The sequence below is a fragment of the Porites lutea genome, chromosome 4 (genome assembly GCF_958299795.1).
Source record: "Porites lutea chromosome 4, jaPorLute2.1, whole genome shotgun sequence".
Taxonomy (NCBI): Eukaryota; Metazoa; Cnidaria; class Anthozoa; order Scleractinia; family Poritidae; genus Porites; species Porites lutea.
In genome coordinates, this window is record NC_133204.1 from 48,388,172 (window position 1) to 48,413,852 (window position 25,681).

The 25,681-nt window shown below is 38.6% G+C and overlaps 1 protein-coding gene across 1 annotated transcript in view; it reads left to right on the plus strand.

The window, feature by feature from the left end:
- The window catches only part of LOC140933895 (4-hydroxybenzoate brominase (decarboxylating)-like), a 179,177-nt gene that overhangs the window by 130,801 nt on the left and 22,695 nt on the right, over window positions 1-25,681 (plus strand). The gene's annotated exons all lie outside the window — the stretch shown is intronic.

Consider the following 25,681-nt stretch of genomic DNA (forward strand, 5'->3'; position numbering starts at 1 on the left):
GTCTCTCTTTTGAAATTTCGGTCATTATCCAAATTATTGTTGTAGGTCATCTTTGTACTGTCATTTGTTTTGAAATAGGCCAAATTATGGGGCTACCCTCTCCCTCAGAGCTTACAGGTGGCGCGCCCAAGTTTCTGAGGTGAAGGTAGTCTCTCTTTTAAAATGTCGGTCATTTATCCAAATTATTATCGTAGGTCATCTTTGTACTGTCATTTGTTTTGAAATAGGCAAAATTATGAGGCTACCCTCTCCCTCAAAGCTTACAGGCGGCGCGCCCAAGTTTCTGAGGTGATGGTAGTCTCTCTTTTGAAATTATAATTGTAGGTTATTTTTGTGGTGTCATTTGTTTTTGAAATAGGCCAAATAATGGGGCTTCCCTCTCCCTCAGAGCTTACAGGCGGCGCGCCCAAGATTCTGAGGTGAAGGTTGTCTCTCTTTTAAACTGTCAGTCGTCAACCATAGTATTATTGAATTTTCATTTTTCAGAGTTCATAGTGGCACCTTCTTTATAGTTTTACGTGATTTGTGTCAAAGACAAGACCAGGCTAACAAATTTATTCTACTTTATGCGTGGTGCGACAATCACCGTGGCTGACTGGCCTCCAAAGTTCCTTTATAATTTGGATGCTTCTCAGGAGTTCCTTCACTGGTTGTAATCCAGAATTGGCGATTCTCAGCAGCTTGAAGCTCCTGCATTGCATCAGTTGGTCCATGGACGGCGACCTTTTCTTGTCCCGAGTACAATATCGATTCTCGATTCTCGACTCTCGATTACCGTATCTTGCTCGTGCAAGGCTTCGGTAACGGGACCAATACTAAGACCATTGCAGGAAAACTGTTTGGTAGAAGAAGAGTAAAATGGTGGCTTTCGGTGCGTTACCTGTCTGATGCTTGGTATATCACTGCCAAACTGCGCAACAGAATGCGCGAAAAACCCCTCCGGTACTTGAGAAAATACGATTTTTAATATCCACCTAAAAACCTGAGCGATGTGATTTAGTAACTTATTCATGGTGTTCAGCTTCCGGTTTATTCAGTTTATTGCCAGTTGTAGGCAAAGTTCACGCGCAGATTATCGCACTCTAACTGGGTCGATTGTGAGGAAACTCTTATGTCAGTCATTGACTAAAAAGCCCTGCTCGTTAAGTCTTTGTGCGACGGACGTCCCTTAGAAATATAAATTGCCCACACTGGTCGCCAATTCTACTTGCAAAGTGTTGCTGATTGAGTTGTGTAATGTATTCTAGAGAGTAAATTTAGTACTAACCTCGCAGACAAGGATGCAATGAGACATTTATTTGCGTAGTTAGGCCTACTATCCATTGGGCAAGCATCCCTTTTATTTTCTTTCGATAGCCTGTCCATGCACTAAACTTTGGTTACAGAAACTAGCTGCCCTTCGCAGTACCAAAACTTGATAGTTTTGGCGTTCAATATTTTTAACGGGTGCTCACAAAACACCGGGACTGCATCGTGCGCCTTTGGCGCTTTGGTACCATGCGAGCTTTGGTTCATCGCATTTTGAAAGATGGAAATTTTGATATTCCCGCGTAAAAGAAGACTGATAAAACGTGTCTTTCATTGACTACAGTGAAACGCCCGGAAATGACGGATGTTTTGAAAGAAACGGGAAAACTGATAAAATTAAATAATTGTTTTGATAAGTGAAATTAATGAGAAACAACCATAAACTAGTTTTGTTTTTTTTTGTTTTTTAAAAGCGGTTTGTCTGGTACCAGATTTGTACAATTACTTTCAATCAAACATCGATCGAGTTTTGTTAATTATGACAGAATGTAATTGAAAAGCATTATGTTGACAGCTACAAGGCACATCCTTACCTTAAGCTGCGAGTATCCCGCCATGTTTTAAACAAAGGGCTTCTGACCAAGCCGGGATTCTAATCCGCCACAAATATGTGAAGCACGTGTCTTTCAAAGTCGTTAAAAAATCGGGGCTCTGGCCTGTTATGCGTCAGGTGTATTTGGGTTTCCGTATCATGTTGATTACAAAAAAGGGGTTGAACTATTGGCTGCCAAAGATTTATTCAAAACACCAACCAAATAAGAAAAACTTTCAATGAAGGAACGAGTAAAGGCCTATAAAGAGCAATAAAAGAAAGCTAAAGCTGATGGCTACAGAGGTTCTTATACAAGTTATGCTCCAAAAATGGGTTGGGTTGAAAAACCATCTTTTACATTTCCAGGATTTGGAAGTGGATCATAGACATTCATAAAGTAATAAGTAAATTACCAAGACCTAAAGCCGGTTTTACTCCAAGCAAATACAAATACATGGGACCGTACAAACCCCTTGATAAGCAGCTGAAATATGATCCCGATACTGGTGAGGTATTAGAATGGTATGTCCGACCATATAACAAAGTGGATGAAATAGCCGCATACCATGATATTTGTACAGGTAATCACATGATTTCGAGTGCAATTTGAAATAAATAAGCACGAGTAAATTTTTTCAAAGGCTAACAAAATTGCACGAGCCCGTAGGGCGAGTGCAATTTGTGGTCTTTGAAAAAATTTACGAGTGCTTATTTATTCCAAATTGCACGAGAAAAATCATGTGATTACTTATTAATAATATTCATGAAAAAATTGCGAGATAGCTTTAAAATCTCTTTAATAGGGAGTCAACCCGCGTAAAATAGGTGCAAAAATAAATTATTCAAATGCTGCAATTATCATCACACGTGCAGTCAAAACAACATTTTGCTCGATGTTTTTAAAGTTTGCAAGCTGCAGAAACGGGCTGAACAGTTCATGGAATTGTTCAATGTGTTTGAAATAAAGATTCTGGGTTATTACCTCGAGTTTACCGCTCATCCAGAGAATTTCTTCTTCCTCCTCTGATACTTGCCGAGCTTTGTTTGGGCGCTTACCACGTCCAGCCAAGCGAAGCTGTTTCGCTTTTTCCTCCAACACCTCTTTGGACGAACTAAATTCTCGATCACGTACAATGGACAGGGTGCAGCCTTTGTTCTTTAAGTGTGCTTTCTGGTTCTTAATCTTCACCTTTTTTGTATTGTTTACTTCGGCGTCGAAATGCTCGAGCAAAGTGTTAAGCCCAGCCGGCTCATAATTTTCTATTTCATCAGTAATTTCCTTACCTACGCACCAATTCTTCCAAAAAGAGAGCCAAAAACCAATGCTTTTTGCAGTGTTTTGGTTTTTAGAGCAGTTTTTCAGCTCCTCTACAGTTGCCTCGGTCGCAAAAGCAAATGTGCTGCAATCGCCAACCATTGCGGTTTTTGCTCGAGACTGGTCCGGAGCGGATTCAAATTTTGCGCCATTTAGATGGCGCATTTGATTGGTTTTCAGTGAGTTCCTTTGTTTATTAGCCAATCAGAATGTCACGTTTGTTACTCTTTTCTGCACTCAATTACCTTTTTTTTGCACTCAATTACCTTTCTACTGCACTGTGTTACCTAAAAACTGCATTCCTCTTAGCCAATCACAATCGAGAAATTTTTTCATGTATATTATTAGTTATGATATGGATAAAAACAAAGGTGATTGTGACAGAGCCACGGTAAAATCACTGGATATGATTCCTTACGGAGAAATGCCCAAATGGGGTCAAAAAGCTAGATTTTTGATTGCTAAAAAACAGAAACTCGGACTGGTGTTTCAAAAAACCGTTGAGTGAAGAAAACTGGCAACAGCAATTAGCAGATGAATTACATAAACCCATAAAGCGTAACTTTACTCGGCGGCGTGTTATTGTAAACGGTATCGATAAAATTTGGTGCTCTGATCTGGTTGAAATGCAACAATTCAACAATTGGAACAAGGGTTATAGATATCTTTTGATGGTGTTAGATCTGTTCCCCAAATATGGTTGGATTGTTCCGTAAGGATAAAAAAGAAGTAACTGTCACAGAAGCATTCAAAACCATCTTTAAAGAGGGTGGTAAACCACAATATATATGGACTGACAAAGGGAAAGAATATTATAACAGAGATTTTAAGGAGCTATTGCAAAATCATAATATAACACTGTACTCAACTGAGAATCAAGAAAAGTCCTCATCAAAACCAAGATGTGAAAGTAACACAGTGGTAACACAGTGTATTTAGACATACTACCAAAAATATTAAAACGGTATAATAACACTAAATTTAGCTCCATTAAAATGACACCTGTAGAAGCCAGTAAAAAGAAAAATGAAAATACCGTGCATTTAATTTATATAGTGATATGGAGCAATTGTCATCGAAACCCAGTAAATACAAAAGAAAGATTTTCAATAAAGGCTACACACCTAATTGGACTGAAGAAATATTCCTGGTCGATAAAATCCATCCACAAATCCAATTACCTACAGGATAAAGGATCTCAACAACGAGGAGATACAGGGGAGCTTTTACGAACCTGAATTAATGAAAGCCAAGCAAAATGTATTCCGTATTGATAACAATTATTCACCTTATGCTACAACATGAGAAATTTCTGCAATTTGATTGGCTTAGAGCAGTGGTATTTCAGCTTAATTTGAAATACCTACATGTGAAAATTACAAGCCATTTGTGGGTAGTAGTATAAACAAATGATAGCATGATTTGTACTTGACATTTGCCATAAATACCACTCGTGATATTTCAAAATTGTCTAAAATTACGTATAACAATTTTGCAATATCACTCGTGGTATTTATGCCAAATATCACTACAAATCATGCTATTACCTATACAAAGTGGAGATGGCTAATGGTTGGGGTGGATATTTTCCGAGGCGGCGAAGCGGCGAGGTATATACCCACCACTAGCCACCGACACTGAGGTGAATAATTGTTTTAGTATATACTAAAACAGTGAGATAATTGAGCACAAAAATAATGATTTTTAACTCATTTACTCGGTGTTGCCAACGATTACAATTTTGGCGCGCAATGACCGAACGGCCGCGGTCGTCACTTGTTCTTACCGACAAATAAAACTTTTGAAGGCATTTGTTTAGCTCTTGCAGGGTCAATTTCTTCAAAAGGAGTTGTGAATTCTTTTTGTATTTAAATTCATTTTGTAAAAAAGATTATTAAATTTAGTTTTAAGCTTATATATGAACAAGTCAACTAAAAAAAGTAACGCAAGACTTGAGCCTTATTTGCATTTGTAAGCAAAAAAACTTTTTCACCGTTTTTATCGATAAATTCAAGTCAAAAAGACGAAGCTTTGCCTGTTAAAACTTCCAAACCGAACTTCGTCACCTTCTTTGGGTATTTCGGGAACAGCTTGCTTGATTAGTTGAGAAATTTCTTGTGCGCACAACTTAGGCGAGTTTGGCGTGAATCAGTGAATAGTGCAGGATATTCACTGACTGAGTAGCCAATCAGAGCGCGCGAAAAACACTATCCACTCTTTTAGTATATACTAAATTTAGTTATTCGGAGAGACCACAAAAATAAACAAGCTCTTGTGAAGTGGTTGGGATATAGTGACCACTTTAATTCTTGGAGTCCACTGAGTGATTTACCAGATTTATCTAACTGATACATATATAACTGATAGAATACCAGCTAATTATATTCCAAAATGTGTTAAGAACAGGGGGGGAGGTGTCTCCAAGGAAATCTGTGGCACAATCCGCCTGCCAGTATGACCTCACGTCTCGCGTCAGTGACTTTCAAAATGGCGAGCAAAGTGTTAATCGAAGAGACGGATTAAAATTTCGATTTTATTACGGAAATACTGTTCCGATTTCTTGGATTTGGAGATTTTAAGGTTTCTATTGTCATAGAAAACTAGACTTAATTACTTTTTTGGAATTAAATGTCCATTAGCGTAATGAATTTTAAAGATTCCTTTCTATCGTCGAGCAAATTTTACGGGCAATCATACCGACCGGTCACATTGTTGAGGGCTAGTGCGCAGCAAGATTGAGGAGTTTAGACACAGCAATGGGATGTTCATCAAAGGATGTATTATACTTAACATTGTGCGTATTTTCAGCTCTTCAGAGCTAGTGGAACCCCATATCATTCCTCCCAAAGTTCGCTTAGCTGTAGCGTTAAAAGAGGAAGCTAAATGACAGGTATTTGTGAGAGACTGTGAGCACTGAATCTTGTTGCATTACCGCATTTTTAAAAATAGTGTATTGGACATACACCTGTAATTCTGTAGTTAAATCCCGAAAACCAAAAATTATAAAAGGTTTCGTTTAATTATTTTTGGGGGGCAAACCCAGTGGAGATTTTAGGGTAATAATATTGATGATTAAGAAGATGTACAAAAGGCAAGTTTAACTTTCGCCAGTGGGTCATTGGTGGGTGTTGGGTTTAAATTAGTATAGTTTGTGGTGTACTGTGTGTTGTTTGTCATGATGTCAACTAACATTGAAAAAAAAAATTAGCTGTTTCACGGGAGGAACATGTCTTAACAGCTTATGCTTTTTTTTCTGGTCGTAAGCTTGGCCAGTATGCAGATCAAGATCAAGAAATCCCTTTTCCAAAATGAAACTCCGAACTGAAAGCTTAAAATCTATATCGATCCAAGTGCATGAACAGCAGGGTAGCAGTAAGAATAAAGAAAAAAAAGGCCAAAAGGAAAAATAGTGTTAAAAAAAAGAGACCAAACAGGAAAAAAAACGGTACAAAGAAACAGAAAACATGGTCGCGGGGAGTCGAACCCGGTTTATCTGTACGTGCGAGCAACTCCTTGACCACTGCACCACAGTGACACACATGATTTGAAAAATTAATTTTGTCATATCAAAACAATTTTTTTTCTCTGCCATAGACGCTGTTTGAAGCTGGCGGAGCTGTATTTATCATGAATTCAAATATACATTTGAGGAAAAATTAGCTTGAGCGCGTGTTTCAGAGCTATTTAGCATTATTTCGGGTTCAACGGGCCGACTCGATGTAGACAATCGATTAAACTAGCCTTAATGAATTTGGTGGGGAAGTAGGAGATCAACAGAGGCCCACACACGAAAGGAATGATATGAAGTTAGGCCCGTTTAATTAGCAAAAGAATAGATGAAATATGAACATGTGTTATATGTGAATGGAACCTCCTATTCTGGAGACTAGACCTTGCCTATTTTTGATGACCTTGCCGGTCCCGTGAAACAGATGGCGATCCCACAACACGGCCCGAAAAACAATCTAACTAAAATTATACACTCACGGACACAAAATATTAAAACGGTTTACACAAGCAAATTATAGCAACACCAAAGCTCACACACATTCGATCAAACAAGCGATATGTAGCGATATTTGCTAGCTTCTTAGCTTTTCCTCGACCTCGCTCATCCAAATATCTCTCGTATCCCTTACTAATTTGCACAAGCGACCCGAGGCTCTTGCCCGTTACTAGGTGGAAAACAAAAGAGTTACCCCCCCCCCCCCCCCCCCGGTTAAGAAATTACATTCAGATATTTGCAGTAAAGCTGATATGATAAAATCCATGAAGTGAGGGAAGATCTTCTTGCAATTAGGCATAAACGATCTCTGATGAAAATATATTTGAAAAATCAAAAAGATTTAAAGGTATATGACAAATACTATAGTAATGGCAGTGATGGCAAAAACTTTTGCTAATAATGAGTCAAAGATTGAATTGACTTCATGTATTGATGACAAACAACGTATCTGGTTCAAGGGAAAAGATATTGCGAAGATTCTTGGATATACAAAATACACGTGATGTAATTACAAAACATGTATCTGAAAAATACAAAAAAAAGTGCCTCAATAGGGGTGTCGCAAAACGCGACCGCTATCCTAAGGCCGTTTTTTTGTAGAACCTGGGTTTTATGAATTGGTTTTTAAGCCTAAATTACCAATTGCTACTGAAAAAATTCCAAGACTGGGTATTTTCACAGGTACTCCCATCCATCAGAAAATATGCAGACTGGTCTGCATTGCAAAGTTGTTCAATACATCAGGCGATTTTATCCCGATGCAATCATAATTGCTGGGCTTGGTGAAAACCAAGATACTTCCACCAAGAGAATCAACTCATGGAAGAAAGTTTATATCAAGGGCCAGCCAGATATTATCATCATGAATGAGCATAAAGAGTACAACGGTCTCTGTATTGAATTCAAGAGCCCCACAAGTAATTACAAAACCAGTGAAGCTCAGCTGGAGATGAAAAAACGGTAAAAACAAAATGGATATAGATTTTTTATTGCCTATCTGAATAAACACATGTGGGGAGTCAGATGCAGATACTGCTCTAATCAGTTTTTATCTAAGAACACTTATAAAGTACATCTCCAAAAGTTTCATAAAAAGTAAGTTTTTCACTCATTGGGTGTTTTACCTATCTATTCCAAATAGCTATAAAGGTCCAAGTTACTCAGCTGATTGTTACGAGGATCGCCACCAATATGACGCACCCTCTCACCAAAGACCAATGATCGGTTAAAACATTCCCACACAATCTTCTCAGCCTTCACAATATCATAAACATCACGCATGCCTCTTCCTTCAGATAACAGCTTTGTCTATTATCATACATAACTTCCATCCTATCCCACTTATCTCACCAAGCTCGTTAGCACCATATCTTATATAATGCGGGTGCGGCTTTAAAGTAGGTTCTTCTTTAGTGGCAGCTGGCTTAGAAACATGTTCTCGAATTAATTGCATTTCTCCAGCCAATGGTTCGACATTTCGTGTAATCATTATGGTCTCTTTATATCAACCAACTCAAGTAAACATCACCTGGGGTTCCATTCAATAGTTTCCTGATAAGTTGACTACGATATGATTCAGAATTTTGGCTCATCACCATTACTAAAATAAGGCGCCATCTCTTTTAACCTCGATCAACGGGTGTGGTCCTGGGCGTGGACCAAAAAGGGCGTGGTCAAAGGATCCCAAGGTCAAGGTAAATGACAACATCGTTATATTGGGTAAGATTTTACGTTCGGTCCTCTAAATTCTCACCGTTATATCGAGAAATTCGTTGTTGAATCGAAGATCGTTATATCGGGGTTCTATCCCAAATATTTTACTGTAACTTTTTCCGGGACATAGAATATTCATCGTTATACCGGGAACGTCGTTATATCGGCGTTCCACGTATATGATCCTGTTGCATCATCTGCGTGGAGTCTTAAAGACATAGAAGGAACGAACAAATTAGAATTGTTACTAAAAACGTTAAACAGATGAGGCCCCAAAAGGGAACCGTGAGGTACACAAACTTTAACGTTGTAACTTAATCGGGAGTGAAGAATGTCATCCGTTGCACCACGGTCTCCTTGTATTTCGGGGTTCCTACTGTAGCAGCTACAATATAACGGTTTAAATCGATTGTGTACCAGGCATATGATTTCACAATTTGTAAATCGGTTTTATTCTCGCTAAAAGTTCTTTCAGTTTTGTTCAGGTTGCATTACAAGCCGCAGGCTGGATTTTCGGGGGATAGCGACGTTGAACGTCGCGATCTTCGCATATTTCTGAAGGGCGAGGCGCCAAGTCTATTGTTTTGAACCAAGGGTTATATTACATTAAGAGACCCTGAGCCTATCTTAAAGCTGTCAACAATGTTCGTTTTATTAAGCAATCTTTCACCTTTGACAGTTAAAGGAACAGTATCCCGTTACTGCGCATGCACCAAACTTTGATTTTTGGACAGGATGTCGCGAAATCAAAAGATGCGAGGAGAGTAAGAGAACCTTGAAAAATCCGTTTGCATCGCGCTTGACAGGGTTCAATACGACACTAAAACTTCTCAGGATTACAAATCAATGATATATTGTTCCTGTTAAGTTAGGATTTGGGCAAAATCTGGATTTTTTGGCGTTACTTTTATTGACGTTGGCCGGAGGACCAAAAGATTGGAAGCACTTTGATGCCGATTGAAGGCTTATTTCTTCTGCTAGCTTCCATACAAGCTCAGATAATCGGAAAGGAATACGCAGAAATGAAACGGCAACACTAAAGACTGTAAGAAAGAAACCATTGAGACATTGATGTGACTGAGGAGATCTTGTGGAGGGGAGCTTCGTGAAGCAGAATGTTTTGCAACGACGCGTTAGTAGACTTTTTTAAATGAATCTCCCTAACGTCCGACAAAATCAAACAAACAGGCGCTACATGTTTAGAAAAACTAGTGCCATGAAATCGTAATATAATTTTTGACTAACCTTTCTGATGATTCATAGCGTTGAGATTGCATTTTTATTTTTGTCTTTCAAACGTTTGAGGCTAGAACGCGAGCAAATCAGGCAGATATTACTAGACTTGGAACAACTGACCTCTGACACGAGTTTCAAATTAGAAAATATGTTTTTAAAGCGAGCGGAACGAGATTTTCGGGTCGCGAGGCGGCCCAGCTAGCGATAACATCGCGATAAGTCTTCGAACCGCGAGCCAAATTTTTATATAAGACGAAAGACTTCTTTGAAAGTCTAAAATATTACTTGAGAATATAAACAACAAATCTCTGTCGGCGGTGCGGTCCGGAAGGAAATCTTGTCGAGTCAATATGATAGTTCTATTGTCTTTTGAAGAAAAAACAGATGACGCTCGCGCGTGCGCATAATCGGGACACTGTCCCTTTAATCCCGTTTATTTTAAGTGGACACCCAACGTAGTTGCTATTCACGTGCACTGTCGAAAGCATAATATCAAATAGACTACAAAAAATTCTGCATTGGAGCTTCACTCTTCGTCTTTAATTTTAGCCGACCCACTCAATAAACAATAAATAAGAACAATCCTACCGAAAAATCATAACAACTGAGAACTTGATGAATAAACAATGAAAACAACAACTCAATAATCTCTCAGGGAGATCACCCGCCAAAGCGGATACCCACGAGGTTTGTTCGGTTTCATCATAGACGAAGGAAATTTTTACATCGCTAGTATAAATCTGGCCTAATTGTCACATTTGATCGAAGAGAGGTATTTACGCAAAAAACAATCACAGTTCACAAATAATTTAGACATTATCTTAATATTTTACCTTAAATGTCGAAATTAAAGTATTGTCGCTCGCGGACAAAACTAGCTTTTTTCCGGTTTCCGGCGTACGTCAAACACAGGCATCACGCGCAATATTATCCATTATTGTATGGATTATTCCCGTCGTGGAAAAGAGTAATGTCCGTGAAAGGTACTGAGTGTAGTGAACTTTGTGGCGTTATGCATGTTAAACCTAGTGTTGTTCACATGAAGGGAGATAAGGGACTAGTCTATACTCAGTGCATGCTAGCCAAAAGGTAGATGTACGTGACATTCTTGATTGTGATTACAAGCTGATTGCCCAAATTACAGGAACTGCAGTGTTACACCGGACGAGAAATGCCTCCCAAGTAAGACTGAAGTATACTTGCTTTTATCCATGTTTAGTGAGAATTGTTTTTTGTCTGATCTTTAGGATTTCTACTAAGACCGTATGCAGCGACGGGGAGAAAATCTAATGTAGGCCTTGCCGACCTAATATACAATGTTGCCCTTTCATTCAGGGTCACTCTGGCGTGTTTCGCTTTTTGGTGGTTTTTATTTTACCGCTTTGTAAAAACAGGTACACCCACTCCCTTATCATTCCCCAATATTCGGTCTTTTCCAGCGCCATAAAAAGAGCTAAACTCGACGGTTCTTTGTTCAAATTTTTTGTCGAACAATTCGGGAATCCTTCCAATACTTCCAAGTAGCGAAAGTCTCCGAGTGGATTTTTCTTTTCTCAAAATTTTTAATCAAGGTTCTTTATAGCAGTAAAACAACTGTTCTTAGCTTTAGAATATTAACTTTCTGGAGTAATCTGGCCCTTATTGTCGTTTCAACTGCACGCAATGACCTTTCTTTTCCCTTCTATTTTGGAAGCCATTTTCAATTCGGAATTTAAAAAGTCCGGAAAAATCCGGTAGTGCCAGGCTCCCGCGCGGTATGAAATCAGGCAATACAAACCCCCCAACCAAGTGGCTTCCTTTGAAAAAAAAAAATTCATTTCATACAAAGCGGACTTTGAAAGCTTAAATCCCCCTTTTTAATAGAATTATTTGCATAAATAACTGTTTCCAAACAAAGCATTTTTTCACATGTTCCACGTACCACCAATAGTATGCTGGTGCGTGTCTATCATGTGAACTTCGACCAATCACACCCGGAATCACTAGCAAATATTTTAGGTGAAAAATTGCTCAGCAAAATTCACAAAGGCGCTGTTTCATCGGCGGCTCATGCGTCTGTAGCGATCAACTCCACGAATTCTCAGGTGAGATAAAAATAGTGTTATTCAGTAAAACCTTTAGCAACTAACAGTTTCCAACTCGAAAAATTTGTGCTTAGTATCTCCGCTATAGTGTGTACTCGAGGAAAGCGACTCCGAATTCGGACACTTCGGTATAAGTCGTCTTTCCAGACCCTCAAAACAAAGCAGTATCTAAAATTCCGTTTAAAGCTATCACAGTCAGACAACGGTCGTAATTTAACCAACACCAGTTTTCCTAAGCCTATTTATGGATTAGAAGTGCCGGAACCACCAGTTCCATCAATCAGTTTTCAGCGTTATTGTCATCAGTATATCGTCGTGGCAGCAAAAATATCCACAATTTCTCAGAGAAATTTCTTGCCTTCAGCAGGGGACAACATTAGTCAAAGAGGTTTCAGGATAATATCGTCAACCAGAAATGTTAGCTATCCTAAGAAATAAGAGCAATTAATGCGAGTTGATCAAATTTCTCCAGACCAAGAAGTTTAATAAACTTCACGGGACATTGAGCTGTAGCTCGAAACCGAATTAGCCGACCATTAATTCTCGTTACTGGGTTCGTGAACCTCTAAAGCTATTTCAAACGAAAATCTATTTCCTTGATTAATTCAGATAAAACTTTAACATTTAGGTCATAGAAAACTTTTTCCGTGTTTACATAGCCTGGAATAAACACGAGAGAGTGGTTGGAGAGTTCGAGCTAGTTATGCAAACGCGAGATTGCGCTAAGAACTTTCCAGAACTCTCCAAGCTCCATGAGCTTTCAGATATGTGGTTCGTAGCAAAAACAGGAACAACTGAGCCCTGTTTTCTATAACGATATAGTTAGTCATCTCCAAAACACCACAACCTAAGTCACATTTTTGACAAATTTCTAATTAAATGGTATCTTCAACCGGTACACATTAGGCGTCAAAACTAATAAATGGCCACTCCAAACCCTTGCGGCTGTTTGGCTTATTAAATCCGAAGTAAACATGAGCTTCTGTTTTGACTTGTTTTGAATTCTTCAAAATTTTTGAAAGTGTGCGACGAAGCGTTCCATAGTTTCTATGAATCTCAGTTTTAAACTCGTTGACTGAGGCAAAATAATTGAACCTTAACAAGTTTAATGTAAAGATTTTCACTGGGATCTATTTGTTGTGCGAGAGCACAAGTCGAAAAACCATGACTTCTCGAAACAGTTCGTCAACCTCTAAATGCTCTCTACCCGATTTAATCAGATATTTTACATCACTGAGTTGTAAGGAAACGTTAACATTAATTTATTTATACAGTCGACTCCCGATAACTCGAACCTTCAAGGGAAATCGAAAAAAGTTCGGGTTATCTGGAGCTCGAAGAAAATAACCGGGAGTAAGGGAAAGAGTTTTTACTGCACAGTGGACATTTTGATCACATTCAATCGTAGAAATGTTAAGTGAAAATTAAAACTAAGATACTTCTAGATCATGAATCAGAACGTTACGTAACAAAACATTCCCTAAATAGAGCATTCATTTTACTGTTTTCAGAAGTAAAGCTTAAAAAAAATTTTGTGACAATCAACACCATGCAGCCTCCACTAGTAAACCATACTCCTACGGCACGTTAATGGGGAATTCAAAATTAAATGTTTTTTTCCCGAATTTTTAAGGACTCAGAACATAGTTCGAGTTATCGAGGGTAAAATTATATACAAATGATCTGAGGGAAAACAAAAAGTACTTTGAGTTAGCGGGACGTTCGAGTTATCGAGGGTTCGAGTTACCGAGGGTAAAATCACAGCTGTATGACAGAAATCCAGGGGAAATCGGTTTTGGTTCGAGTTAGCGAGGGTTTGAGTTATCTGGAGTCAACTGTAAGCAATTAATAACTTTTTTCGTGTTTACATAGATTGATATAAACCAGAGACGGTGTTGGGAGAAATCGAGACAATCGGTTATGAGACTCTCTATGGGTATTCGCGACGAAATCAATTTTTATGTATTGAGAACTTTCCAGAATACTTCCACACCCTCGAGTCTCCATATCAGACTTTTTAAACGCAGGCAAATGTTTTCCATTAGGTGTGATTTATAAATAACGTTAGTCATTTTAAAAGTATTATGACAGATTTTTGACAGATTTTCATTGCCAACGTCAACCCGTCTACTCGAAAAAGGGTCCAGAGAAGACAAATCTAGCTTCCTTTTATTTTCCCCTAGCTTAGCTTATTAATAAACACAATACTTGATCAACTAAAAACAAAGCTCCCTTTTTCTTAGAACCGCTTTCATAAAACAATAAAACATCAATTTTCCCAATTACCACCAATAGTATGCTAGTACATGTCTATCACATGATTATCGACCAATGACACCTGTCCAATGACTGTCTAGAATTTTAGGCCGGGATAAAGTACTCCCAACATCCACAAAAGCTTCGTTAGCTTTCAACGGTAGCTCATGTATTAACTCCACGAACTCTATAGGTGAGCTATAAATTGTAACCCTATATAGCAACAAGCAGTTTCCACTGCCTTGACAAAGTTATCCTTGTTTCCGCTATGATAAGTTTGTAGCTGGTTTCTAAGCGTAATGGATTCATTAGAAACACAAGTTCCATTAGTCATAACGTCGTCAGAGCAAAAATATCCACGATTTCTCAGAGTAGGTTCTCCAGTGTTCAGCAGCGGAAAACAGGAGGCGAAAAAATTACAGGATTATAATGTTAATCATAAATGTTTGTAACGTATCTTTAGAAATAAGAGGAATGCGGAAACTGTGTTGGCAAATAGTCTGACATAATCACAAGGGGGTGTTGGTATAATTCAAGATGACATCCATGCAAACCCGGGACGAAGTAGTTTGCGTTGAGGGACAAATTAATTTCATAGGAGAGTGGATTTTGAAAGCTGAAAGCCCCGCTTTTCTTCGCATCACTTGAATTGCGTTAACTTTTTTTTCCACACAAAATATTAATTGCCCCAAGTACCACCAATATTATGCTGGTGCGTGTCTATCACATGATTATAGACCAATCACACCGATGACGAGCCAAAATTTTAAGAGAATGCTTACCGGCAACATCCACAAAACCGTTGTTTTCTTTCATCGGCAGCTCATGCGTCTGTAGCGTTCAACTTCACGAACTCTTGGGGTTTTTTTTCTTTTTTGTTTCTTTTTTGGCACCTATACCAGTAGGAAGTTTCAATCTTGCCAGAAATTCCTTGTTGTAGCGTTATTTGGAAATTTGGAGCCGGTTTCCCTCTACTTGAGTACGCGACTTCGCTCTTAAGGTACTTCTGTATAAATCAACTTTCTAGAGCCTAAGATTCTAAGATATTTCAGCCTTTCAAGAGATCGTAAATTGAAGTAAAAACCTAGTTTTTCTAAATGTAATGGGTTAAAAGCATTTGTTCCATCAGTCAGTAATCATCGTGATCAGCACTGATATATCGTCGTCGCAACAAAAATATCCACAATTTCTCAGAGTAGGCTCTTGTTCAGCAGCGGAAAACAGGAGGCAAAGAAATTTTAGGATAATATCGTCAAATATCGTTGGTTAGGTATTGTAAGAAATAAGAGCAATTAGTGCGAGTCAAATTTCTCTAAATCAAAAAGGTTGATGAACCACATCACATTGAACGCTGAGCAGTACATGGAAAGCGAATTAACCGACCATAACTTCGCGTTACCGGGTTTTACTTCGTGAACCTCTAATGCTCATTTTAAACGAAAGGCTATTTCCTTCCTCAATTTATATAAAAAAAAATTAACATTTTGACAATAGAGAAGTTTTTTTCCGTTTTTTGATAGCCTGGAATTATAAACACGAGAGGGAGTTGGGACAATTCGAGCTGTTATGCAAACCCGAGGGTATTACTCTGAGAACTTTTCAGAACCCAAGCCCCATGAACTTTCATATGTGACTTGGCAAAAACAGAAATAACTGATTTCCTTTTTTTAATAACAGTAACGTTGGTCATCTCAAAAATATCACGAACCAGTCAGATTTTCAACCTTTTTGTTTACAACGGAACAAGTTCCACTCGAAACCCTTCCGGCTGTTTTGCTTATCTTATTCCGAAGTCAACATGAGCTGTCGTCCTGAATTCTTCGAAATTTTCTAGAGTGTGCGACGAAGCGTTTCACGGTTTCTAAGAATCTCGGTGTTAACTTAATGACGACTGTGGTAAACAATTGAATCCTGGTAACTTAATATCGTCGGTGTCCATGTGTTGTTCGGAAGCACAAGTTATAAATGTCGCAAAACCAAAAAATAAAAAGAGATTAAAGTGGGATGATTTTTAAACTGTGTTTAAAGCGTTAGTGTATCTGAAGTTAGACTTACACTTGTCCAATTCCTAACAGTTTCGAAGAACCTCAATTTTCACCTCGATAACTCAAGCGACAATAAAAATAGATCCAAGCAAGTTTAACGCATGAAGAGATCATTATGGTCTACTGGTTATTCATGAGCACTAGTCAACTGAAAATAATACATACATAACAATCAAGATAGAAAAAGACACTAAGTGGAATGATTTTAAAAGCGATACCGTATCTGAACTTAGACTTAACTTGTCCAGTTACTAAGTGGCACGAAGTGAAATGAAAAAGACAATTGAAAGGTTTTTGGTAGATGTGAGTTTTAAAATTCTTATATTAAACAATACTGATTTATATGATTGATTTAAAAGCTGCCTGGCTTGAAAATTAAGCGCAACCTTTTTTCTTAGAATCCTTTGCATACTATAAAAGAAAACAACAATAGCCCTAAAAACCACCAATAGTATGCTATTGTATGTCTATCACATGATCATCGACCAATCATTGCACAGCAATGACAAGCCAACATTTTTGGAGAAAGAGTGCCTCCTAACATTCACAAAGAGTTGTTTCCTTTCATTGGCAGCTCATGCGAATGTTACAATCAAATCCAAGAATTCTTGGGTAAGCTATAAAATGTTTCTAAAAATTTAATAGCAACTAGCAGTTTCCAGCTTGAGGCAGATCCTTGATTACACTATGAAAAGTTTGCAGGCGATTCCGCTCTACTTGGGGAAAGCAACCCCGCATTACATTAAGACTTCTTCGGCGTATCAGTGAGTCAACTTTCTCGAACCTATCGAAAGCATAAGTATCTTTTATTGTGTTTTTAAGATCATTTTCAGTCTGCCAAGGGTTGTAATATTGACGTTTTCCTATAAGCGCGGTTGTTTCAAGAAACGATATAAGTTCCCTCAGTTTTCATCGGCATCTGCATTATCGTCGGCGCAGTGAAAATACATCCATAATTTACTCAGAGCTAAGGATTCTGTTTGGCAACTGAAAGCAGAAGGCCAAGAAATTGCAGGATTACATCGTCAAACATTAATTTTAGTTACGTATCATAAGAAATAAAACGTATGCAAAACCATTGGACACTGAACTGTACTTCGAAAGCGAAAGAGAAACCAACCATGACTTCCCGAAACAGTTCGTGAACGTCTAATGCGCTTTACCCGATTTAATCAGATATTTTACATCATTGTGTTGTAAGGAAACATAACATTTCTTAATAAGTAATTGAAAACTCTTTTTTACGCAAACTGATATGAACCCGTGGCAGTGTTGGGAGAATTCAAGACAGTCGGTTATAAGACTCTCTATGTGTATTTGCGACAAAATCGAAGTCGCAAAGACCGCTATTGATGAAACAACGATCTTAGAGATTACGGCGACTATCGCATTGCATTGACAAGGTTAGTTGTGCGATAAAGAGAAAGAAATCTGCCAAAAAGTGTGCTGCACGTTCAGGATTCAAAGTTCTGGTCTCGAAATCGAAAGCAGCCTTACCTTTCAAAACTATTCTTGATACGACGAAAGCGACGATTTCGTTGAAAAGTCGACGATTTTATGGAAAACGCGCGACGAAAACGACGTTCGCAGGTACCCACACACACAGAGGCTTAATACTAACGTGAGAAGAAGTCGACGGTTTGCACTGAGAACTTTCCAGAATTCTTCCTCACCCTCGAGTCTTCATATCAGGCTTTCAAACCACAGGAAAATGGTTTCCATAAGTTTGGAAAATGTTTTATAAAAATTTTATTAATACCGTTCAGTCTTTTCAAAAGTACTATTATTATATTAATAAGTTTTTTGACAGATTTTCATTGTCAACGTCAACCCGTCTACCTGAAAAAGGGTCTAGATTTTGTTCTCCCCTAGACTAGCTTGAAGACAATACTTAACCAACCAAAACCAAAACCCACTTTTTCTCAGAACCGCTTGAATGAAATAATTTTCACTAGACAAAACATTAATTGTCCCAAATACCACGATAGTATTCTGGTGCGTGTTCATCACATGATTATCCACCATTTTTATCACTGCGCGCGGCCAAATCACAAACAGTCAGCATTAGATATCCGATCGGCCGTAGCCCCTTTCTCCCCTTATAAAATTTACACAAGGTAGAACTGTTTTCTGCTTTTACATGTACTGATCACACTTAGATGATATTTCAAGCTGGAAATGTTCATGAAAGGGCAAGTCTCTTCAATTTGAAAGAAAAAAAATGGTGTGAAGAGCGGTGGTATTTGAACCCACGACTTAGAAAATCTAGTATACCACGCTAACCACTAGACCACTGCGGATTGGATGGATGGAAAGAAAATAATTTAAGTAAATAGAGTATCAACCCCAACCCCAAACATAACCAGTTTCGAAACAGTACTTAACCCTAATCAGCAGAAGCCATGCTTAATCCTAATCAGTAAAGGCAGTGCTTAACCCTAATATATAACGAAGAAAACTACGTTGCGTAAATTTCATGAGGTGTCCGAAGGGGCTACGGTCGATGGGATCTAAGGATAACCATGACAAACTGCCCTCTCTAAAACGCTCCTTTTCGCGGGCCAAACGGCAAAGTACGGTCTCAGGAATTTGCAGCCCGCAACATGATTTCATGTTAAACAATCTTTCCTCATGAAATAAATGTGTACGATTTGGCCTTGTGTAATGATAATGATGATAATCACATGACTTTTGTCGGGCAAATAGTTTATTTGAGTCTGTAAATGGATTACATTTGACAAAACAACAAGTTTTCCCAAGCGTAATGGATTAATTACAAACACCAGTTCCATCAGGTCATACCGTCGTCGCAGAAAAAAATATCCATGATTTCTCAGAGTAGGCTGTTCAGTGTTCAGCAGGGGTAAACAAAAGAAGGAAAAATGCACTATTCTTATGTCAACCATGAATTATACTTTGCTATCTTAAGAAATGGAGCAACGCCTGTTGAATTTCTCCAGTCCAAAACGTCTGAAGAACCAGGGGACACTGAACTGTAGCTCGAAAGTCAAAGTAACTTATAATACCTTCTTGTACAAGTAACTGAGACGTTCGTGAACCTCTGATGCTCATTCTACAAGAAAAGCTATTTTTCCGATTTATTTTGATATCTTACATCATTAAGTTGTAAACATAGTAAACGTAAACATTTGATTAATAGGAAACTTTTTCTTGTACAATCACAAAATGACGTTGGCGCAAACCCCCCGACCAAGTGGTTTGCTTTGAAATAAAAAATTTCATTTTATACAAAGCCGACTTTCAAAGCCGAAACCCCCCTTTTTAATAGAATCATTTGCATTAAAAAAAACTGTTTCCACACAAAGCATTAATTTTTCCAAGTACCAGCAATAGTATGCTGGTGCGCTTCTAAATGGCCCTTCGAAATCCTTGCGGCTGTTTTGCTTATTAAATCCCGGCGAAGTAAACATGAGCTGTTGTTTTGAATTCTTTGAAATTTTTGAAAAAGTGCAGGGACGAAGCGTTTCGTAGTTTCTACGAATCTCAGTTTTAAACTCGTTGACTGAGGAAAAATAACTGAACCTTAACAAGTTTAATATAGAGATCTACTTGTTGTGCTAGAGCACAAGTCGTAAAATTCAAAAGTACAAAGAGACGAAAGTGAGATTGATAAAGCGATAAAGCGATACCGTAACTGACCTGAAATTTTTTCCAGTTACTGCGGGGAATTGAAATTGAAAATGAAAAGTAAAATTCATAATGTGATTGAAAGATATGAATTTCAATATTCTACTATTAATAGCAATACTTTACCGCTCGAAAAATATTGATTCCCTCTGTTAAGCTGAATATGAAACCTATATACACTGTATATAAGAACCCCTCTTTTCTTAGAATCGCTTAAAGGGACTGTGTCACGATACTGCGCATGTGTGAGTTCTGACAGCAGCTGATTGTTTTTAAACCAATCGGAAGCGAGTTAGAGGCACACAAGAAAATTTACATAATTGTTCGCGACGCGAGAGTACTTCCCGGACATTTGGTTCGATTTTATATTTCGCCGTTATTCATATTTATTATTTGTTATTCCTCAGGTATATGTTCCAGACGATAAGAATAAGATTTAGAACCATGTCCTGCTTTAGAAAAAGCATTTACCTATGTGCATTTTTACAAGGTCTTTTACGTACCCACGCTAACAAAGCAGTCTCCGATCGGCAAACAAAATTGGTAACCAAACCTTTTATTACTGATCTTTCTGTTCGCCCTACATAAACCTAGAAATACCTGCAAATATAGCCTGAGCGGTGACAGAAACACACAGCCGATAAGAAAAGAGATTATCCTAAAAGAATTACGCAAAAACTGAGCATAAAGCAAAATTGAGCAAATGAACAAATTCCGGCCACGTTACGTTGCGTCGGGTCAGTGTTCCGCAAAACGAATGTTATCGAGTACTACACATAAAGAAACCAGATTATAAACAGAATTCAATTCTTAAACATATACGATCATGCAGCAAAGATATAAGTCACATTTCAAGAGTACACATCTGTGAAGATGCGCGGCCTGTTGTGTACTCTTTGGTGTAACTACAGTTCGGAGTCTTCGATGGATTCTTTCCTCAAGCCTCACACGAAGTCGTGTACCAGAAAATATTGATGGGTTTTCTCCCTCTGATTCCGATCAAACGAGAGAGTACAAATGCGTTAGTGTCACGGTTGCAGACAATCGAAAGTCATGTTGCAGATCAGCTTCACTCGCCGGTTCGTCCACGGCTGTATCGAGGAAACGACTTTTCAACGTTCTTTATACATTAGGGACCGGTCATTATTTATCGCCTGGGGGGGGTCGGAGGATTTTGGGCTAAACACAATGAAATTTAGCCTATCCCCCCTTTAAATGTTATTTTATTGAAGTGATCCCCCCTCATAACTATATATAACTTTCGTGATCCCCCCCCCCCCCATGCCTTTGTACCCATATTCACCTTTCGACGTGTATATTTAGTGTTTTAAACGTTCATATACAGGTAGTATTTCTAACTATGATGTACTTACAGCATAATAAAGCCGTTATCGCGCAGTCTTTTTTTAAAAGTGTCTCTTGATCCGTGTCTTTTTCTAGTCTGGATCCAGACATCTGAATTCAGTTGACATACAAGCAATCTTGCTTAAAACTGCAAAGTGCTTGAAACTGCAATCAGTGCTTGAAACTGCAAAGTTACTTTTTTTAGAGTGCCAAATAGCAGTCCGCCAAGTCCCTATCAGCAGGTCATATTTAGCGACAATTCGGCCATCTGGAAGGGCTAGGATCGGCCACTGTTCCTGTCTCCTTTTTTATTTTCATCTATAGTGTAATAGATCAGCCTTTGTAGCTTTGCTCACATTTTTATGATTTTTTTTTTGTTCGTTTTTTTGTTTGTTTTCTTTTTGTTTTCCTTTTTTTCTTTCATCCAGTGTTTGCTTGTACAATAACTTCAGCTATTTGGTCATCTGGTACAAAAGTTAAAACTGGCATACGAACAGTTGACTGTTCATCGAGATCAGCAATGACAAGATCATCTTCGCTATCCTCGTCATCATCTAACTCCGTATCTGATTCTTCACTCTCTTCCTCACTGCTGGACAACTCATTCCCGTTGCCTGGACTTCTCTGTCGATAGTCATGGTAGCGAATTGCCTTTATCTTGTCCAGCTTTATACCAACAGTGGTCAGGCCATGTTCCTTAAGGTACAGGTCGAGCTGTCTCACCTTCAGCTTTTCAACTTTGCCATTCTCAATAAGTATGCCCCACTGGTAGTCCTTGTGTGTTAGTTCCTCTTCTAACCGTTTTTTCTCCTTAGCCTCTCTTGTTCTAATATCCTTCCTGATGTTGATATCATTTAGATGGCCTAGGTATTCAATGACATGCTTTTCCTCGACACTATAGGTTGCACAGAAAGCAGCGATGGTATTTGGATTGCCCGCAGAGATGGCGTTTTGTTCGTACAAGTCCTTCAGACATTTCCTCGGTTGATAATCGTCTGGAGCACGACCTGTTGTCGGCGTTTCGTACACATCCATAAAGTGCCCGGGATTTTGCTTGTCTGGCACAGGCTGAGGGATTCTTTCTGTTACTGGTCCCACCCATCTGTTGTTGGTACACCAGGAACAGAGTGTGGAGCTTGCATCGCTTTGCTTATTGCAGGCATCCCGACTAAATTAAAAAAAGAGCTCTCTTCGGACGTAGTGGTCCTCAATAAAACACTCTATTTTACTAAGATATGCCGCACCGGGTATTTCGGCCTTACTGTTTTCTGAAGCATTTCGGTACGTATTTAACTCAGAAAAAACAAACAAACACGCTTTTTACAATGTTTCAGTTATCAGAAGTTTATATAGTTCACAATTTAGAATTCACCCGTCATGTTTAAAGATGAATATTAGCTAAGTCATGAGCACAATATAAAAGGAAAAATATAAAAGCGTTAAAACAAAGCTTTCTCGATATAAATTGAAATGCACACATTCGCCAGTGTGACAGACTTCCGTTTTTAAAATAAAGTTGTGTTAGAACAAATTGAGATTGCAAATGCTATCATCTCCCAGCAGAATGGGCACATTTATGTTGTATGCTTTCAAACTGGCATTGTTCAAGCAGATTTGAGTGGTCCCCCCTCTGAATCCTTCCAAAATTTTCAGTGATCCCCCCTTTTGGGCTCTCAGTTACGACTGATCCCCCCCTCTGTTCTCCTAAAAATCAAGTGATCCCCCCCAAAATCCTCCGACCCCCCCCAGGTGATAAATAATGACCGGTCCCTTAACCGTTTAAAAACTATCTGGCAAAGGTAGATCGTTGACTGGAGAAATTTAATAGACAGTTATGAACGCCAGATTACCAGATTAAACTCCACATTTGATCCGGAGTTTGTAGGAACACTGACAACGACAAATATGGCTTAGTTCGTGCACTTCTCCTCAATGATCTCGAACTTCTCGACAATGCTTGCATGAAAATACAAAAAATGGGTTTCAAAAAGCTCTTCAATACTTGCATAATAGCTTTCTCAGGCCTCTCAGGGTCGATGGAAGAGGATTTTTTCCCCGATGAGCCAACTTGAAAAAAGGTTCGCCTGACCAGAAATCAAAATGCCGCACATGCGCAGAAGCGTGTCACAGTCTCTTTAACACAAAAATATTAATAGACAAAAAATAAATTGTTTCTATCTCATGATTGTCATCTAATCATCAACGACTTGCCAAATTTTCGGGAATGAAGTGCTTGTTAGCGTTAACATCCACAAAGGCGTTGTTTGCTTTCATTGGCAGCTCATGTGTTTGTAACAATCAACTCCACGAAGCCTTAGGTGAGCTATGAATTCTTATTAAGACCTTTGACTAGTTAGCTTGAGAATCCTAGTTTCCGCTGTGATACGTTTGAAGACGGTTTCTCTCTCTATTTGAGGAAAGAGATTTTGCTGTAGTGCACTTCCGCATCAGCCAACTTTCTACATGTTTGTGAGATGCTTCAGCCTTAGATTCCAGGAATTGTAAATTGACGAAAAAAGTCAACCCTGTGAGTCAACGAAAGAAATGAGAACAATACGGAAATTTCTTCAGCTTACAAACCAAGCGACACTTAACCGAACGCGAAAGACTCCCCGAATCAGTTCGAGAACATCCATTGCTTATTAAATACGAAAGATCTTGCACTTATTCATTCAGATATCTCAATCACATCACTGAGTATTATGGAAACAATGAAGGCCACTAGGGAGAATACTTTTCATAGTAATTGGTGTCACCCTCTTAAAGTAAAGGTTATATCAATATCCGAGTTTACATAGCCTAGTATAAACTCGAGAGAGTGTTTGTGAAACTCAAGACAGTTTTGCAACGGGGAACGAAGTCGGGAGTAGGAATTGGAACTTCTCAGAAGTTTCCCAACGTCCTTGAGTCTTCATATCAAGCCGTGCAAATACAGTAAAAGGTTCATTTTTCTATTTTTTTTTCTTTTTAAAATATTGTTAGTCTTCTCAAAACTGTCATGAACTAAATCAGTTTTTTACAGATTTTCATTGTTAACGGTCAACCCGTCTATTTTAAAGAGAGATCATGACAAATCGTACGGAAATCGCATACGGCAAAAGCTAAAGACAAGACTAGCAAAGCTTAAGCTTTGTTAGGCCTAGTTCAGACGTCGAACTTTTAAGAGACGAACTAAACTCTAATATTTGGGTGGTTCAGACATCGAACTTGGGGCGTGTCGAACCAATCAACTGAATCCGACCAAAAATTTTCTCCCGAACAAGGCCAAATATACAATTTCATACAAATTTTTAATTTGTTAGTTTAGTTCGTCGCATGTGCGCAAAATCGACATTTGTCCTGGAGAAGAACTTCAGACGTTTCTATCTGTCTGAAGCAGACGGATAGAACGTGTTGGACAATCCAAACTCATTCAGACGAACTCAAATGAGCCCGAGACGTCGAGCTTTTCATGAACTGAACTCACTAAGTTTGGTTTGTCTCCTGAAAAGTTCGACGTTTGCCCAAGGCCTAAAAGAGAGTTTCATCTTTTGGAAAGGGCTTATTAAAGCGCCTTTTAACGTTTTGAAGTAGTTTAGCAGTCTAGTTTCAAGTACTAATTAGGTGTGTAAAATCAAAGACCAGCTGAATCGCTTTCAGCTGGTAGAACTGAAAGTGGGCGACGAAGAGTTTTATTTCACTGTTTCTAAGAAACTTCGTTTTCGATAACTCAAGCGAACTGTAAAGAAACGTTAAAATAATTTTAACGTTTGTTTACAGTTCGCCTAAATGTTTTAGGCGATTAAAAACATTTTCAGTATTTGCATAGCAGGAAATAACGCGAGACAGCAGCTGGGAGAATATATACCAGTCAATTCCAAAACCGCCCATCCCTCCCTCCGCCCCAGGCATACCCCCAGCATTTGACTGGAGTTTTGCTCCAAGCAATGGGGAATTTGACCTAAAACGGGGCCCGCGCAGTCGGGCATTTGACTTTTGTGTCAAAACGCTGGTCAGCGTCGCAACCAAAAGGATTTCGTTATTCTCTCTGCATTTAGCGTGTGCACCCCTTTCATGGGTCCTTTGAAAAAGCCTCTTAAATGTGAGCTTTCAGGAATGAACAACTTTTATATAAATGAATAAACTTCTGTAAGACAGCTTTCCGAGATTTAAGGTATTTCGGTCACGGTTGTCTTTAGTAGGATCCTGGTAGGA